The sequence below is a fragment of the Leucoraja erinacea genome, chromosome 37 (assembly GCF_028641065.1).
Source record: "Leucoraja erinacea ecotype New England chromosome 37, Leri_hhj_1, whole genome shotgun sequence".
Taxonomy (NCBI): domain Eukaryota; kingdom Metazoa; phylum Chordata; class Chondrichthyes; order Rajiformes; family Rajidae; genus Leucoraja; species Leucoraja erinaceus.
In genome coordinates this window covers 6,615,784-6,633,205 of record NC_073413.1, presented here as the reverse complement: position 1 = coordinate 6,633,205, position 17,422 = coordinate 6,615,784, and the positions used below count along the sequence as shown (strand labels likewise).

Below are 17,422 nucleotides of genomic sequence, written 5' to 3'. Positions count from 1 at the left end.
TGAAGAAGGCACATGGGAAATGTGTAGGAAGGAACTGTAGATGCTGGTTTAAACTGAAGATAGACACAAAAAGCTGGAGTAACTCAGCGGGACAGGCAGCACCTCTGGAGAGAAGGAATGGGTGACGTTTCGGGTTGAGACCCTTTACAGATATGTAAAATCTGTATGTACTCTATAAAAAAATAATAAACAACATATATATATATACACACACAAACACAAAAGTTCAGTATATTCATTGCATATTTTTTGTGGTATATTATGCTGACAGGAAGTAACTGCAGATGCTGGTTTAAGCTGGAGATAGGCTCAAAATGCTGGAGTAACTGCTGGAGTATATATATAGCTTTAACTGGCAGCGGTATCATCCATTGGGAAAGTGCTGTTAGTTTAAATTATTTATATATATAAATAATTCAAACTAACATCACTTTCCCAATGGATGATACCGGTGGCAGTTAAAGCCTGCATGTGTCGGTCAATTGGATAATATCTCCATCTTTACAATCAGGGGACAAGATGATAAATGGAGTCTGAAGAAGGGCTCTGACCCGAAATGTCACCTATTCCTTTTCTCCAGAGATTTCGCCTGACCCGTTCAGTTACTCAAACATTTTATCTTCAACAAAAACATAGAACTGTAGATGATGGTTAAAACGCAAAAGGACACAAAGTGCTGGAATAACTCAGCAGGTCAGGCGACATCTTTGGAGATCTGGAGAACATGTTCTCCAGAGATGCTGCCTGATTATTTTGGTTCCTTTGATGGTTGGGTTGTTGCAATGTTAATGAAAATTATTTCCCAATACAAGGGTTACCTGAAGTTAGAGAAATCAATGGTCATCCCGCTGCCCAAGCGAAATATGTGCTGTTCCATAAACCTTCTCTACATCTCAAGAGGGATACAAACTGTGGTGAACTTTGGAACTGGTTAAACGACCAGGATGGAGGAAGGGAGGCAGAAGTTACTTGAAATTAAGGAATTCCTCGTTCATGCCGCTAGGTTGGAAGCTGTACAAGTAGAATATTGGGTGCTGTTCCTCCAGTTTGCTCTGGGCTTCACTGACAGTGGGGGGAGGATAGACACAAAAAGCTGGAGTAACTCAGCTGGTCAGGCAGCATCTCTGGCAGAATGTCACCAGCTCGACCCTTAATCTCATCTCACCTCCTCTCTCCCTTCCACCTTTCCTCTCCCACTTTCTCTGTCCCCTCCCTCCTCTTCTCCCACCCTCTTTCCCCCTCCTCCCCTCTCTCTTCCTCCCTTCCCCTCTTCTCCCCTCCGCGCTCCTCCCCTCCCTTATCCTCCCCTCTCCTTCCCATCTCCTCCCTTCCCCTCTCCTTCCCCCCTTCCCTTCTCCTCCCCTCCCTTCCCATCTCCTCCCTTCCCCTCTCCTCCCTTCCTACCCCACTCCCTCCCGTCAAGTATCCCTTCCCCTCTCCTCCCTGAGACTTGTTTCATATACATCCCAGGGCAATGTTGAATAAGGAGGGTCAAAACTCCCCTCCCTATCTCCCTTCCCCTCTCCTTCCCTCCCTTCCCTTCCCCTCTCCTCCCTTCCCTTCCTCTCTCCTTCCCTTCCCTTCCCTCCCTTCCCTTCCCCTCCCCTCCCTTCCTTTTCCCTTCCCCTCTCCTCCCTTCCCCTCTCCTCCCTCTTCCCTTCCCTTCTCCTCTCTCTTCACCTCCCTGCCCCTCTCCTCCCCACCCCAGAATCAGGCACACAGATACTAGCAAAGATACTAGAGGAGCTACTAGTATCTTTGGTCAGGCCCTCCCACAATCCAGGTGGAGGGAGAGAGGGAGGAGAGGAGAGAGGGAGGAGAGGAGAGAGGGAGGAGAGGAGAGAGGGAGGAGAGGAGAGAGGGAGGAGAGGAGAGAGGGAGGAGAGAGAGAGGGAGGGGGAGAGGCAAGAGCAAAGATCCTCTGCTATAGGATCTTTGGGGGAGAGGACTTGCTCCTCTGTCAATCTGGGCGAAAAGGGCGGGTGCTTCCGCCGCCATGTTTCCCGTCTGAAGAGGAGCCTGGAGACGGCGGTGGCGGCGGCGGGAAGAGCGGCCACACGGAGGTGAGCTGAGCTGAGGCCCGGGGACAGCCGTCTGTAGGCCGGCCGGGGGATAGAAGCGGGGAAAGGGGAGCAGACTGTGAGTGGGTGCGGGGGAGGTAGAGAGGCGGACTGAGGGGAGGGGGGGAGGGGCGAGGTAGGCCTGGCTCTGGGGTAGGGAGGGAGTGAGGGGAGGAGAAGGGAGGGAGAGGGGGGGGAGGAGAATGGAGTGAGGGTGGAGAAGTGAGGGGAGGAGAAGGGAGTGAGGGGAGGGGGAAGGGAGTGAGGGTGGAGAAGTGAGGGGTGGGGAAGGGAGGTGAGGGGAGGGGAGGGTGAGGGGAGGGGGAAGGGTGTGGTGGGGAGGGAGGAGTGTGGTGAGGAGAAGGGAGTGAGGGTGGAGAAGTGAAGGAGGAGGAGAAGGGAGTGTGGGGAGGGGAGGGGAGGAGGAGGGAGTGAGGGGTAGAAGGGAGAAGTGAGAGGAGGGGGGGGGGTGGGGAGTGAGGGGAGGGGAAGTGGGGAGGTGAGGGGAGGGGAAGGGGAGTGTGGGGAAGGGTGGGGAGTGAGGGGAGGGGGAAGGGAGGAGGGGGGGTGGGGAGTGAGGGGAGGGGAAGGGAGTGAGGAGGAAGGGTGGAGAAGGGAGGGGAAGTGGGAGGTGGGTTGGGGTGAGGGGGGACATGGTGAGGGGCAGGGCAGTGGGAGGTGAGGGAGGGCAGATGGCATGGGGAGTGGACAGGGCTGGAGAGGAGGGCAGTGGGGTTGGGCGGTGAATGGCAGGGGCTGGAGGGTAGGGGGTGGGGAGGACGAGAGGCGAGGGTGTGGGCAAGGGCTGGATGGCATGGAAAAGGCTGGAGGGGTGGGCTTGGGTGGAGGGAGGTGGGGAAGGGCTGGAGAGTAGGGGAGGTGAAGGAGGGGAGGGCTAGGCTGGAGGGTAGGGGAAGGGAGGTGGGGACTGAAGTGAGATGTCTGAGGATTTGGAGTGGCAGCTTTGGATTGAATTATTCTAGTACTTGTTGGACATGGAGTAGCAGCCTGGAACTGAGATTGGGGCTTGGCTGTGAGTTGGGTATTGGGGTGTGCCATGGGACAGGTACAGGTTAGGAGGCTGTTGGTACTGTGCCTGGCTATACTTAGGTTCCCCACTAATTTGGGGTGTTGGCATTTTAAGATAATGGGCTAAGTGACATATATCCCAAATCTATCCTTTGTACGATGCAGGTATTTCCAATACTATTAGTTGTTGGTCATTTGGGACTGAAATCAGTAAGAATGTTATGACTCTGGAATTGAGAAGGGTCTTGACCCAAAACGTCACCTATTCCTTTTCTCCAGAGATGCTGTCTGACCCGCTGAGTTACTCCAGCTTTTTGTGTCAAACCCATAGGGTTATGGGTGATCAGTCTGTGTATATTAATGACAGAGATAAACAGATTTTTTGGATACTTAATGGATTTGAAGGGAGTGTGGATTGAGTGTGAAAGTGGAGAGAGAAAGACAATCAGCTGTGGTCGGCCAGACTCGGGGCACTATTTAGTTGACTGCTTCCATTATGTTCTGACATGAAGCCAATTAAGATTATATGTCCATCTCCGACTTGCAGGGGAAGATGGCCACAATTTTCAGACAGCAGATGGTTCAGAGGGACATGAGCCAAATGCAGACAAATGGGACCAGCTTAGATGGGCGTCTTGCTGGGGCATGGGCGAGTTGGGGTGAAGGGCCTTTCACCCTCTGTCTCTGAAGTCGAAAGAATACTTAAAAAAAATAAAAAAATTCTCAGCCTTGTTTTCAAAACTATCTGTGGCCTTGTACCCTCAGCCCTACAACCTTGGATCTGAGCTTTTTCACTATGTAAGAAGGAACAGCAGATGCTGGCTTACACTGAAAATAGGCACAAAATGCTGGAGTAACTCTGGGAGTAACTGGGAGAGGCAGCCTCTCTGGAGAGAAGGAATAGGTGGCGTTTCGGGTCGAGACCCTTCTTCTGAGCTCTTTCACTTATTGGGTTCCTGTTGCTCCAGTTTTCATTGCTCCAACATGGTTGACTCTGTCTTCAGTTGTCCAGCTTCTGATTCCCCAACTTTGGAATCACCTCGCTTAAACCCCTGCCTCTCCACCTGCGTACATTGTCTGTTAACGCTCGGGTGAAGTATCCTGCGACAGTCTGCTGAGTTAAAGCAGACATTGAAATGCAAATGGTTGCTGTATGTTGGCCTAGATTTCAGAGCTCCTCCTCTGTCACTGGAACTGTTCAGAACAGGGATCAAACCGTGAACAGAGGTTTGAACCAGAACTCTCCTACTATAAAACCTAACCACCGCCTCCAACGACCTCATCCCGCTCCCTCCCTCGGAATCCCTATACTTCTCCCTCGTGCATTAATCAAGCTTTCTTTCAAAGCGCTGATGTTATCTCTCTGCTGAATTGTTGCTGGGAGTCCACACTCTCAGCACCGTGTGGAAAAATGCCTCCAAATTTGTTTTCATCTTGCATTTTTGCTCATTTGTTTTGGCTTTTCCAATAAGTGGTTTCTCCTCAACCCACTGTATCACAGCTTCTCACAACTCCGAGCTGCTCTCCTGAGACTTTTGAGGGGAAATGACCCTCCAGAGTTGTTTTTCCTGATGATTGCGTTGTTTTGTTTTGGCCAACAGTTTTGTTGAATATTTCAGCGTGTTTTTTGTTTCAAAAGCTTTATAAAAAAAATATTGTTGGAGGAATCTGGATATGGTCCTCGAGCAGTATTTCAGTGAAAGGTCCGTATAATTTAGCATTTCTGTTCTATATCACTGTCTATAATCTCTCGTTTCCCTTTCACCCGATTCGGGGAACAGAGATGCGACGGGGTTGGACAGGCTTGATGCAGGAAGATTGTTCCCGATGTTGGGGAAGTCCAGAACAAGGGGTCACAGTTTAAGGATAAGGGAGAAATCTTTTAGGACTGAGATGAGAACAACATTTTCTACAGAGTGGTGAACCTCTGGAATTCTCTGCCACAGAATGTAGTTGAGGCCAGTTCATTGGCTATATTTAAGAGGGAGTTAGATGTGGCCCTTGTGGCTAAAGGGATCAGGGGGTATGGAGAGAAAGCAGGTACAGGATACTGAGTTGGATGATCAGCCATGATCATATTGAATGGCGGTGCAGTCTCGAAGGGCCGAATGGCCTACTCCTGCACCTATTTTCTATGTTTCTATGTTTTGAAGATGTAATGCTGTTCATTACTTTTCACTTCCTTGACTCTCAGTCTGAAGGAGGGTCTCGACCCGAAACGTCACCCATTCCTTCTCTCCAGAGATGCTGCCTGTCCCGCTCAGTTACTCCAGCATTTTGTGTTGACCTTCACCTGCAGTTCCTTCCTACTAATTTAGCATTACCTTTATGTTTTCGTCTCTCTTTCCTCCAGAAATAAGCTCCATGGTTTTGAATATTAATACTATATCAGTTCACTTTGCCAGTGTTTTGTGTGCATGTTGCCCCTATACCCAGTCACACCTATTAATTTCAAGTCTGAAAGTCTGCTTTACATTGAATGTTGTTGCAGGTTTTGTTATCAGGATCTGTCTGCTCTCACACTGTGTAAGGAGAGTTGAAGGAACTTGGTTTTTATATAGGTAGATAAAAATGCTGGAGAAACTCTGTGGGTGTGGCGGTATCCATGGAGCGAAGGAATAGGTGACGTTTCGGGTCGAGACCCTTCTTCAGACTTTTATACAGTGTCTTTTGTGATCTGACGATGCCCTGCAGTCTGAGGTAGGTTTGTGCTGTCGTGTCTTGTGCAATTTAGAATATGTGGCAACTATAATGTGAAAAGCTCCCCTCAAACCACATTGTGATAATGACATGGTGATCTATTTCAGTGAAGAGGAATAAATATTGACGCGATCACTGGGTGGAATGTTCATTGGCACTTTGTCAGAGTAGTTGATCCATGAATATCAATTATAAGTCTCCACACCCTAGGCTACCTGAAGCCTCTAATTCCTTCAACAAAATGGCAGCTGCTGCTGTCATTGTTTTGCTACCTGGTTGGAACAGCTTGCAGGTGTGTGTACTGAGGCATTGTATAGATTATCAGGGTAACCTGGTTCTCAGTGACTGCAAAGGAGATGGTTTCATGCTGATTGAAAGGGGCCTTTCTGAAAGGTATCTTTCTGAATGTTATATGAGGAACTTGGCTGCACACAGATGTGCGGTCCAGGACCCCACATCTGCCAGTGTTTGTAGCTTAGAGATGCAGCATGGAAATAGGCCATTCGGCCCACCCATCCACGTGACTGCATTAGGAAGTGTAGGAAGCAACTGCAGATGCTGGTTTCAACCGAAGATAGACACAAAATGCTGGAGTAACTCAGCGGGACAGGCCGCTTCTCTGGAGAGAAGGAATGGGTGGGGAGTCGAGACCTTTCGGATGGATTAAATTAAAAATTGGGTAATAATAATAATAATATCTTTTATTGTCATTGCACATAAGTGCAACAAGATTTGGTATGCAGCTTCCAACCGATGTCAGAACATAAATAACTAATAAAATTTGGATTTAGATATTGATATCCCGAGAACATGGATTGTAATAGAACAGTGAAACAGTCAAAACAGTTCAACAGACTAAAGTGCATATGTGTCTATGTGATGTGACTATCCGAGGGAGACAGTCCAGGGGGTATGGGGGCACTCAGCAGGGCTGGTTCAGAGCCGCTATAGCTCTGGGAATGAAGCTGTTCCTGAGTCTGGAGGTTCGGGCGTAGAAGGCCTTGTAACGTCTGCCGGAGGGAAGTAGTTCGAACAGTCCATTACAAGGGTGTGAGGAGTCTTTATGGATGCTGACGGCCTTCCTGAGGCACCGTGTGTGGTAGATGCCCTCCAAGGCTGGTAGCTGTGTCCCAATAATCCTCTGCACTCTGTGGACGACGCGCTGAAGAGCTCTCCTCTCCGCCTCCACCTAAGTGGAGTTTAATGTGGGGAAAGTGTGAGATCATACACTTCCTTGAGGAATGAAAAGGCAGATTATCATCTAAATGGAGGGAGACTTCAAATGAGTAAAGTACAGAGGGGAACGCAAAAAGCTGCAAATGCTGGAATCTGGAGCAGAATTCAAAGTGGTGGAGGAACTAAGTGGGTCAAGCAGCTTTTTTGATGGGATGGCCAGGTGACATTTCGGGTGTGGATGTCTGAAGAAGGGTCCTGACCTGAAACACTGTCTGTCCATTCCATTGCAGATGTTGCCTCACCCACTGAGTTCCTCCAACACTTTTGTGAAGTGTTCACGGTTCCAGGTGTTCGTGCTAAACGATAGCGCGTAATTAAGAAGAAAATTACATAATGGCCTTTATCACAAAGGGATTGGAGTTTAGAAATGGGGAAGTTTTATATAAAGTGTTGGTGAAGCAAAGCCACACCTGGAGTTTAGTGTAGGAAGGAACTGCAGATGCTGGTTTAAACCGAAGATAGATTATATGCTGCATTACTAATGCTGTAGTAATGTGTTGTTGGTGAATTCCATTGTCCTAGTCGCTGGCAGTCGCCTAAAAAATCGCCTAGGTGGGACAGGCCTGAGACGGAGTTCAATGTGGGGAAAGTGTGAGATCAGCCTGAAGAAGGGTCTCGACCCCGAAACGAGATGCTGCCTGTCCCGCTGAGTTACTCCAGCATTTTTGTGTCTATCCTGGAGTTTAGAGCAGTTTTAGTCCCCCTCACCAAATAATGGAGGCATTGCAGAGGGGATTGCAATGGAATATGCAGTCCCAGACTGATTCCTGGGATGAGCGGATTATCCTTTCAAGAGACGCTAAATGGTTTGAATCCTTCCAAATCCCAAAGGCTGGTGGACTAATTGCCACTGTAATTTGCTCCTAGTGTGGAGGTGAGTGGTAGAATCTCAGGGGTGATTGATGAGAATGTGGGGAGGGATAAAAATGGATGAATAAATGACTTGAGTAAAAGGAGCGCTTGATTTCCGGTGTGGACTCAGTCGGCTGAAGGGTGTAATCCTGTTCTGCATCTCTCTGTTGCTGTCTCTGCGCCTCCCTAGTTCTGGCATATTTCACTCCTTTAATGGCACTCTTCAGCTACTGTGGTCTGAGTTCTGGAATGTCCTCTTTTAACCTTTGAGCCGTGTAATCCTCTCCTTTACTTTCAAGCCGTTCCTAGAAACCTGCAGCTTTCTGCAATACTCTCATTTTGGCCCGGTGTCAAATCGAGATCCTTTGTATCTTTTTCTACTGACTAGGATTAATGCCTGTGAAAAGGGAGTTGTTCTGCGTGGAGCTTTAGAACAAGATTAGCCCTAACCAAGTATCCCTGTGGCCCAACCTCGATGAATTCTGAACATTTTTAACATTCGCCTGTTGGATCTTGCCGTCGTTGAAGATGGGGGATGTTATTGAAGCAGCCATCTCCCATTAGATTTCCATCTCCAGAACCAGGGGCCACACAGTTTAAGAATAAGGAGTAAGCCATTTGGAACGGAGACGAGGAAACACTTTTTCTCACAGAGAGTGGTGAGTCTGTGGAACTCTCTGCCTCAGAGGGCGGTGGAGGCGGGTTCTTTGGATGCTTTCAAGAGAGAGCTAGATAGGGCTCTTAAAAATAGCGGAGTCAGGGGATATGGGGAGAAGGCAGGAACGGGGTACTGATTGGGGATGATCAGCCATGATCACATTGAATGGCGGTGCTGGCTCGAAGGGCCGAATGGCCTGCTCATGCACCTATTGTCTATTGTCTTGATGCACAGAAAGGAACTGCAGATGATGGTGACACACACAAAGCGCTGGAGGAACTCAGCAGGTCAGGAAGCATCTCTGGAGTAAAAGGAAGGGTGGTCTCTGGCACTGTAAGGCAGCAACTCTGCAGCTGTGCCACTGTACCGCCCCAATAGCTGTGTGTGGCACAGTCTCTACAAAACTATTTTTATTTCTCTTTCATAGGCCAAGTTTGCACAATGCTTTAAATTTATATTCTGCCTTAACAATCTTGAAATGGACTCTTTGAATGGAAGTTTCCAAGCATTCTAATAGATGGTTCAAAACTTAATTCCAGTCAGACAATGACACTCATTGATTTAATGATGGCGAGGAATCACAGAAACACAGAATAGGTGCAAGAGTAGGCCATTCAGCCCTATGAACCAGCTCCGCCATTCAATATGATCATGGCTGATCATCCAAAACCAGTCCCCGTTCCTGCTTTTTCCCCATATCCCTTGATTCCGTTAGCCCTAAGAGCTAAATCCAACTGTCTGTTGAAAACGCTCAGTGAATTGGCCTCTCCACTGCCTTCTGTGGCAGAGATTTCCACAGATTCACAACTCTCTGGGTGAAAAAGTTTCACCTCAGTCCTAAATGGCCTAGCCCTTATTCTTAAACTGTGTGACCCCTGGTTCTGGACACCCCCAGCATGGGGAACATTTTTCCTGCATCCAGCCTGTCCAATCCCTTAAGAATTTTATATTGAACTTAATTTGTTAGCTACCTTCCTCTCCCCTGGTTCGACCTGAAGGGCCAGGATGAGAAAGAGTAGCTGACAAGGGACCCGTGCAATCACGATCCTACTACTCTGGCAAATGTGGTTTGAGTTTTGTGCGCAGTGTCCCAGCTGTTGTGCAAGATTTATTTGCTTGTCTGACTTCTAATCCTCGGCTATTTTTCAAGCTCGGGGCAACGCTTTGTGCTCGAGTGCGTAGTTGTGGAACCTTTGTACATCACGTGCACCGGCAAACAGTTGGTAAAGTGCAGGGAAAACCTCCGTATAACTATCTCCTCCACTGACTACATGTTAGTATCCAAGGGAAAACATCTAATTTTATAAGTTATTGCACTGCTAAGGTTTTGGTTTGGAGAGGGATGCATTTGCTCTGTGTTCATGAACGATTATTGTACTTAGTGGTAGTGACTTCAAGATGTTGTTGTTTGGATAGCTGTACGAATATTTTCCATGCTGGAGACACCAGGAATACTGTGGAGTATACAGTGCTTGAACTTATTAGTCAGGATTTATTTATTTATTTGCTTACTTGTATAACAATTACAGCACGGAAACAGGCCGTCTCGGCCCTTCTAGTCCGTGCCGAACACTTATTCTCCCCTAGTCCCATCTACCTGCACTCAGATCATAACCCTCCATTCCGTTCCCATCCATATACCTATCCAATTTATTTTTAAATTATAAAATCGAACCTGCCTCCACCACTTCCACTGGAAGCTCATTCCACACAGCTACCACTCTCTGTGAAGAAGTTCCCCCTCATGTTACCCCTAAACTTCTGTCCCTTAATTCTCAAGTCATGTCCTCTTGTTTGAATCTTCCCTACTCTCAATGGGAAAAGCTTATCCACGTCAACTCTGTCTATCCCTCTCATCATTTTAAAGACCTCTATCAAGTCCCCCCTTAACCTTCTGCTCTCCAAAGAATAAAGACCTAACTTGTTCAACCTTTCTCTTTAACTTAGTTGCTGAAACCCAGGCAACATTCTAGTAAATCTCCTCTACTCTCTATTTTGTTGACATCCTTCCTATAATTAGGCGACCAAAATTGTACACCATACTCCAGAATTGGCCTCACCAATGCCTTGTACAATTTTAACATTACATCCCAGCTTCTATACTCAATGCTCTGATTTATAAAGGCCAGCACACCAAAAGCTTCTTCCGGTTTTTAGAGGTCAGAAAACAAGGGTATTTTGGTTAATTAAAACAAACAAATCACTTGAGACGCAGCAATTTTAGCTTCCACGGGGAACAATTTAGTTTAGTTGAGAGGTACAGTCCGGAAACAGGCCCTTTGGCCCACCGAGCCTGTGCCGACCAGCGATCCAGACTAGTGGCACCGTGGCGCAGAGGTAAAGTTGCTGCCTTACAGCGCCAGAGACCCGGGTTTGATCTCCACTAAGATCTGACACAGACTACTGTCTGGGCGGAGTTTGTACGTTCTACCCGTGAACGCGTGGATTTTCCACAGGTGCTCTGGTTTCCTCCCACACTCTAAAGACGTACAGGTTTTGAAGGTTATTTGGCTTCGGTAAAGGCTGTAAATTGTCCCCAGTGTGTAGGATAGTGCTTGTGTACGGGGTGGTCACTGGTCAGTGTGGACTCGAAGTGCCTATCGAAGGGCCTATTTCTGCACTGTATCTCTAAAAGACGTAACAATGTAACAGGCAGACAAAAATGCTGGAGAAACTCAGTGGGTGAGGCAGCATCTATGGAGCGAAGGAATAGGTGATATTTTGGGTTTTCTTGTAATTGAAATGCAAACTTTGGACACATTGTGGAGGTATTTTTGAAGAAAAGTATCAATCAGCCTGAAAATGGCAATTTATTTCCAATTTCCGGCATCTCTCATTTTCTGTCTCTAATTATGGGATTGCGTGGGTTAGTTGAAGATTGGCAAGAAGTCATTTGTATCGAAAGGCCAGCATAACTTCGCTGAGCCTAATGTTTCTCTGTAATAACAAGGAAATGCCAATGCTGGTTCATACCAATATTATTTACTTCTTTGTTTACAAACATTGCTGAAGAAGGGTCCTGACCCGAAACGTCACCTATCCATGTTCTCCAGAGATGCTGCCTGACCCGCTGAGTTACTCCAGCACTCTGTGAAACGTCACCTATGAAACTCTGTGAAACGTCACCTATCCACGTTCTCTAGAGATGCTGCCTGACCCACTGAGTTACTCCAGCACTCTGTGAAACGTCACCTATCCACGTTCTCCAGAGATGCTGCCTGACCCGCTGAGTTACTCCAGCACTCTGTGAAACGTCACCTATCCACGTTCTCCAGAGATGCTGCCTGACCCGCTGAGTTACTCCAGCACTCTGTGAAACGTCACCTATCCACGTTTTCCACAGATGCTGCCTGACCCGCTGAGTTACTCCAGCATTTTGTGTCTGTCTAATGTTTCCCCGATGTGAATTCTTCAATAATACTTATATAAATCACTAATTGTTTTTTTAAACAGAAATGAAAAACATCCAGTTACATTCAGCAACATTGTCACAGAGTTAGTAATAAGAAATAAACAGTTCCTATGTTTGAATGATCTTAAAAAAGCGTTGACTGTTAGCCAGGATATTGTTGAAACTTGTTTGGCTTTGCGAAAGTTGCAAGCAATCTTTGATGTGAATGGACAAATAACGCCTTTATTCTTGCCTGAAAGATGATGGCTCTGAAGAAGGGTCTCGACCAGAAACGTCACCTATTCCTTCGCTCCTCAGATGCTGCCTCACCTGCTGAGTTTCTCCAGCATTTTTGTCTACCTTTAATTTTTCCTGCATCTGCAGTGCTTTCTAAAACGTGGCGCTAATAACGCCGTGTTGAAACATCAGCCTTGTTGAGTTGAGTTCAGTTGAGCTTGTGTGTAACGGGCACAGAGTGCTGGAGTAAGGGAGGCCAGGCAGCAGCTCTGGACAACATGGAAAGGTGACGTTTCAGGTTGAGACCCCACTTCTTGAGCTAGTGTGTACTGTTTTGGAATACAAGTCCTACAGAACAGCAACTAGGTCATAGGCTGTTGCTTCATTTGAGTAAAACAAAATGCTGGAGTAACTCTGCAGTTCAGCAGCATCTGTGGAGGGAATGGACAGTGGATGTATTGGGCGGGATTCTTACTTCAGACTACTTCATTTGAGCGATGGATCTTACCATTTCACACATTGTGACACTAGACAATAGGTGCAGGAGTAGGCCATCTGCCCCTTCGAGATTTTTCTCCAGAGATGCTGCCTGACCTGCTGAGTTCCTCCAGCGCTTTGTGTCTGTCACCATCATCTGCAGTTCCTTTCTGTGCATCAAGACAATAGACAATAGGTACATGAGCAGGCCATTCGGCCCTTCGAGCCAGCACCGCCATTCAATGTGATCATGGCTGATCATCCCCAATGAGTACCCCGTTCCTGCCTTCTCCCCATATCCCCTGACTGTTATTTTTAAGAGCCCTATTTAGCTCTCTCTTGAAAGCATCCAGAGAACCTGCCTCCACCACCCTCTGAGGCAGAGAATTCCACAGACTCACCACTCTCTGTGAGAAAAAGTGTTTCCTCGTCTCCGTTCTAAATGGTTTGCTCCTAATGCCCCTGTCCCACTTAGGAAACCTGAACGGAAACCTCTGGAGACTTTGCGCCCCACCCAAGGTTTCCGTGCGGTTCCCAGGGGTTGCAGGTGGTTGCCAGAGGTTGCAGGTAGTGGAAGCAGGTAGGAAGACTGACAAAAACCTCTGGGAACCGCACGGAAACCTTGGGTGGGGCGCAAAGTCTCCAGAGGTTTCCGTTCAGGTTTCCTAAGTGGGACAGGGGCATTATTCTTAAACTGTGTGGCCCCTGGTTCTGGACTCCCCCAACATCGGGAACATGTTTCCTGCCTCTAGTGTGTCCAAGCCCTTAAGAATCTTGTATGTTTCAATGAGATCCCTCTCATCCTTCTAAACTCCAGCATTCACATCTTTCACACAGTGTGTGTGTGTGTGTGTGTGTGTGTGTGTGTGTGTGTGTGTGTGTGTGTGTGTGTGTGTGTGTGTGTGTGTGTGTGTGTGTGTGTGTGTGTGTGTGTGTGTGTGTGTGTGTGTGTGTGTGTGTGTGTGTGTGTGTGTGTGTGTGTGTGTGTGTGTGTGTGTGTGTGTGTTCAAATTCAAGTGTGAGAGCAGCCTGTGTGCTGCCAGAGTGCAGGGAGCATCACGGCACAGTCTGCTGAGCAGCACATGCAAGTCAGCCATCGAGACAACCTGGCTGTCAGTTTCTTGCTGATGCAGCAATGCTGATGGACTCAGTGCCTTCCTGGCTAAAGCCATCTTATTTGGCATGGGCCGATGATTGCCCAGAATACTTTGGCTCTGTTTCAGGCTAAGCAGTGGAATTATAAGGGAACGGGATGCTTTTATGAGCTTTTGTTATGATATGGACACACTGTGATGGTAACATAACTAGGGCATTCCATCATATCCATCTGATCAAATATTAAGCTCGGATTATCACTTGTCACCTTGAGACATCCAGGGGATAGCTAATCATCTGACTTTAATAGAGTGTATGTCTAACCTTGGCACTGTATGGTTTGGGAAGAGGTTTCTTTGAAAGTATAATGCTTTCTTTCTCAGGTAGACAAAAGTGCTGGAGAAACTCAGCGGGTGCAGCAGCATCTATGGAGCGAAGGAAATAGGCAACGTTTCGGCCCGAAACGTTGCCTATTTCTTTCGCTCCATAGATGCTGCTGCACCCGCTGAGTTTCTCCAGCACTTTTGCCTACCTACGATTTTCCAGCATCTGCAGTTCCTTCTTAAATGCTTTCTTTCTCTGTGTGGGAAAGAACTGCAGATGCTGGATTAAAATGGCAGGATTAAAATGGGATGGCAGGATTTTTATATGAAGAAAGACTGGGTAGACTCGGCTTGTACTCGCTAGAATTTAGAAGATTTAGGGGAGATCTTATAGAAACTTACAACATTCTTAAGGGGGTGGACAGGCTAGATGCAGGAAGATTGTTCCCGATGTTGGGGAAGTCCAGAAAATGGGGGTCATAGTTTAAGGATAAGAGGGAAGTCTTTTAGGAACGAGATGAGAAAATTATTTTTTACACAGAGAGTGGTGAATCTGTGGAATTCTCTGCCACAGAAGGTAGTTAACGCCAGTTCATTGGCTATATTTAAGAGGGAGTTAGATGTGGTCCTTGTGGCTAAAGGGATCGGGGTATGGAGAGAAGGGAGGTACAGGATACTGAGTTGGATGATCAGCCATGATCATATTGAATGGCGGTGCAGGCTCGAAGGGCCGAATGGCCTACTCCTGCACCTATTTTCTATCTTTCTAGACTTTTACCAAGTCAATTAGCCTACAAACCTGTACGTCTTTGGAGTGTGGGAGGAAACCGGAGCTCCCGAAAAAGAATTCATGGGGAGAACATGCAAACTCTGTACAGACAGCACCTGTAGTCAGGATCGAACCTGGGTCTCTTTCTTTGTAAGGCAGCAACTCTACCGCTGCACCACAGTGCCGCCACTTGTAGCTGACGTGTTTTTCTGCTAGGTAATTGACTATTTGAGTGAAGGCACTCTGGTTATTTCTGAAGCCTGGAAGCTCGACCTGTGCCTGTTGGAATCTGACTGCAAATGCTGCGCTTGGATCGGGTTGGAATTTGAGAAAAATTGTGACCCCTGCCACTGGTTGGATCAAGCCGGGCCTTCTCTTTATAAATAAACAAAAAAGGCAGCTGTCACAGATGTCATTGCGAGGTGGTGGTGGAGTTCATTCGTAAGTAGAATCGGGCATCGCGTGAGCTGGAGGGAACATCGGAGCAATGAAGCAGAGCTTCTCTGTTGTCTCCACCTCACCGGGTGCTCTGGGCTGGGCAGACAGGGAGTGAGTGAGCAATGGCCACAGTGGAACCCATTAGAATCTGCCAAACTGTTGAAGCCCTGGGTTGAAGTAGCAGCCTTTTCCTCCAGACCCTGGCTTCCTGACCAGATCCCGAGGAAGGGTCTCTGTACATCAAGCTGATTTGATCCGTGTCTGGTTTTGCCACTGATGACCTGATCCATAATCCATGTCAGGTTCTCCACACCACCACCTAGCGGCATGCGGGCAGCCATGTAGTTAGATTTGGAGCCGACCGTACTCATTTCGATGGTCTCTGTATGTATATTCAGATGAAAGTACTTGTTATGATATATAATGCCCCAGATAGATAGATAGATAGCCTTTTATTGTCATTCAGACCGAAGTCTGAACGAAATTGCAGCAGTCATTAGTACTTTGCACAGTCTCATCCCGAAATGTCACCCATTCCTTCTCCAGAGATGCTGCCTGTCCCGCTGAGTTACTCCAGCACTTTGTGTTTATCTTTTGAGCCAAACAGGACCCCCCAAGTATGTGTAGACACAAGGAACTGCAGGTGCTGATTTAGCTGGAGTAACTCAGTAGGTGAGGCAGCATCTCTGGAAGATATGAATAGGCAATGTTTCTGGTCGGGACCTTTCGTTGTCTGAAGAAGCACAATATGGACCAATGAATGCATTTTATAAATATACTAGACTAGAACCTGATACATTCTCTGGGGAAAAAATGACACCAAGTGCTGGAGAAACACAGTGGGTGAGGCAGCATCTATGGGGGGGAAGGAGTACGCGGTGTTTTAGGTCTCAAAGTGTCTATTCCTTCTCTATAGATGCTGCCTCACCCGCTGAGTTTCTGCAGTATTTTTTGTCTACCTGCAATAATTCAGTGGATCAGGCAGCATCTGCAGAAGGAACATACGGGTGGCGTTTTGGATCAGGGTACTTCTACAGACTGAATGTCCCTGGATGGTGATGGGTGGGGCAGAGGTGGGGTACATTTGATTAAGATGGGGACAAGGGGGATATGGAGAGTAGTGAGCAAAGTTTCAATTGCCTCTGGGTGACTAATAGATTATTGCGAATGTCAATGGTGATGGAGTTAGGCCAGGAGTGGTTGTTCTTCCCATCACCCGCCATCCTGTTTTCCACTTGCTCATTTATTCCCACAAGCGATGACCAGAGTTGAGTCATGTAAAGTACAGCAACGTTACTGCAGGGCAACAAGTCTGTTGCAGATCCAGAGCAAACAAGATCATGGGGGGCCCCTTCCACCCCAGCAACAGACTGTTCCAGCTGCCACGGTCAGGCAAACGCCTCCGTTGCCATGCTGTGAAAACAGAGAGGATGAGAAGGAGTTTCTTCCCACAGGCCATTAGGAATGTAAACTCCTATCTCACCAGGGACTAACTTACAGTACCAATTTACTGTTGTGTGGTGTCTTTTTAAAATCACTGGGTTTTTTTTCTCTTTTTTCTCCCACAAATATGTAATTACTGATTCTGTTCCATTCTGTTTTGTAGTTTTTTTGCACAATCCGCAAGCATTGCCACTTTTCATTTCACTGCACATCTCGTATGCGTATGTGACGAATAAACTGGACTTGACTAGGTGTCCTGACCCAAAACTCCACCCATCTTTTCCTTCCACAGATGCTGCCTGCCCGACCCACTGAATTGCTCCAGTAAATTCATAAACAGTCTGTTTCACGAGCCAGCAGTGGATGTTCAGCAGTAGAGTCATTGCAGAAACTATCATGCTTAAAGTTTTTAGTGAAATGACTTCACACACCCCCCCCCCCCCCCCCCCTCCCATTGATGAACTGTACACTGCAAGCGGGTAAGATCATCTCTGACCTCTCTCACCCTGGCCACAAACTCTGTGAATCACTTCCCTCTGGAAGGCGACTCCGGTCTGTCAAAGCCGCAACTGCCAGACATAAAAAAAAATTCCACGAGCAGTAGCTCTACTCAATAACCAAGAAATGTAGCCTCCTTTTTCTCTGGTATTTTATTTCCTTCACATGTTTAAACTATAATGTTTTATTCTTAATGTTTTATTCTTAATGGGTGAC

The 17,422-nt window shown here is 47.3% G+C and overlaps 1 protein-coding gene across 1 annotated transcript in view; it reads left to right on the top strand.

The window, feature by feature from the left end:
• The first annotated feature begins 1,919 nt into the window (after positions 1-1,919).
• LOC129713706 (myocardin-related transcription factor A-like) overlaps positions 1,920-17,422 on the top strand; it is a 145,603-nt gene continuing 130,100 nt past the window's right edge. Inside the window, 1 exon segment of the mRNA XM_055662957.1 lies at positions 1,920-2,063. The gene's annotated coding sequence lies outside the window, so the exon portion shown is untranslated.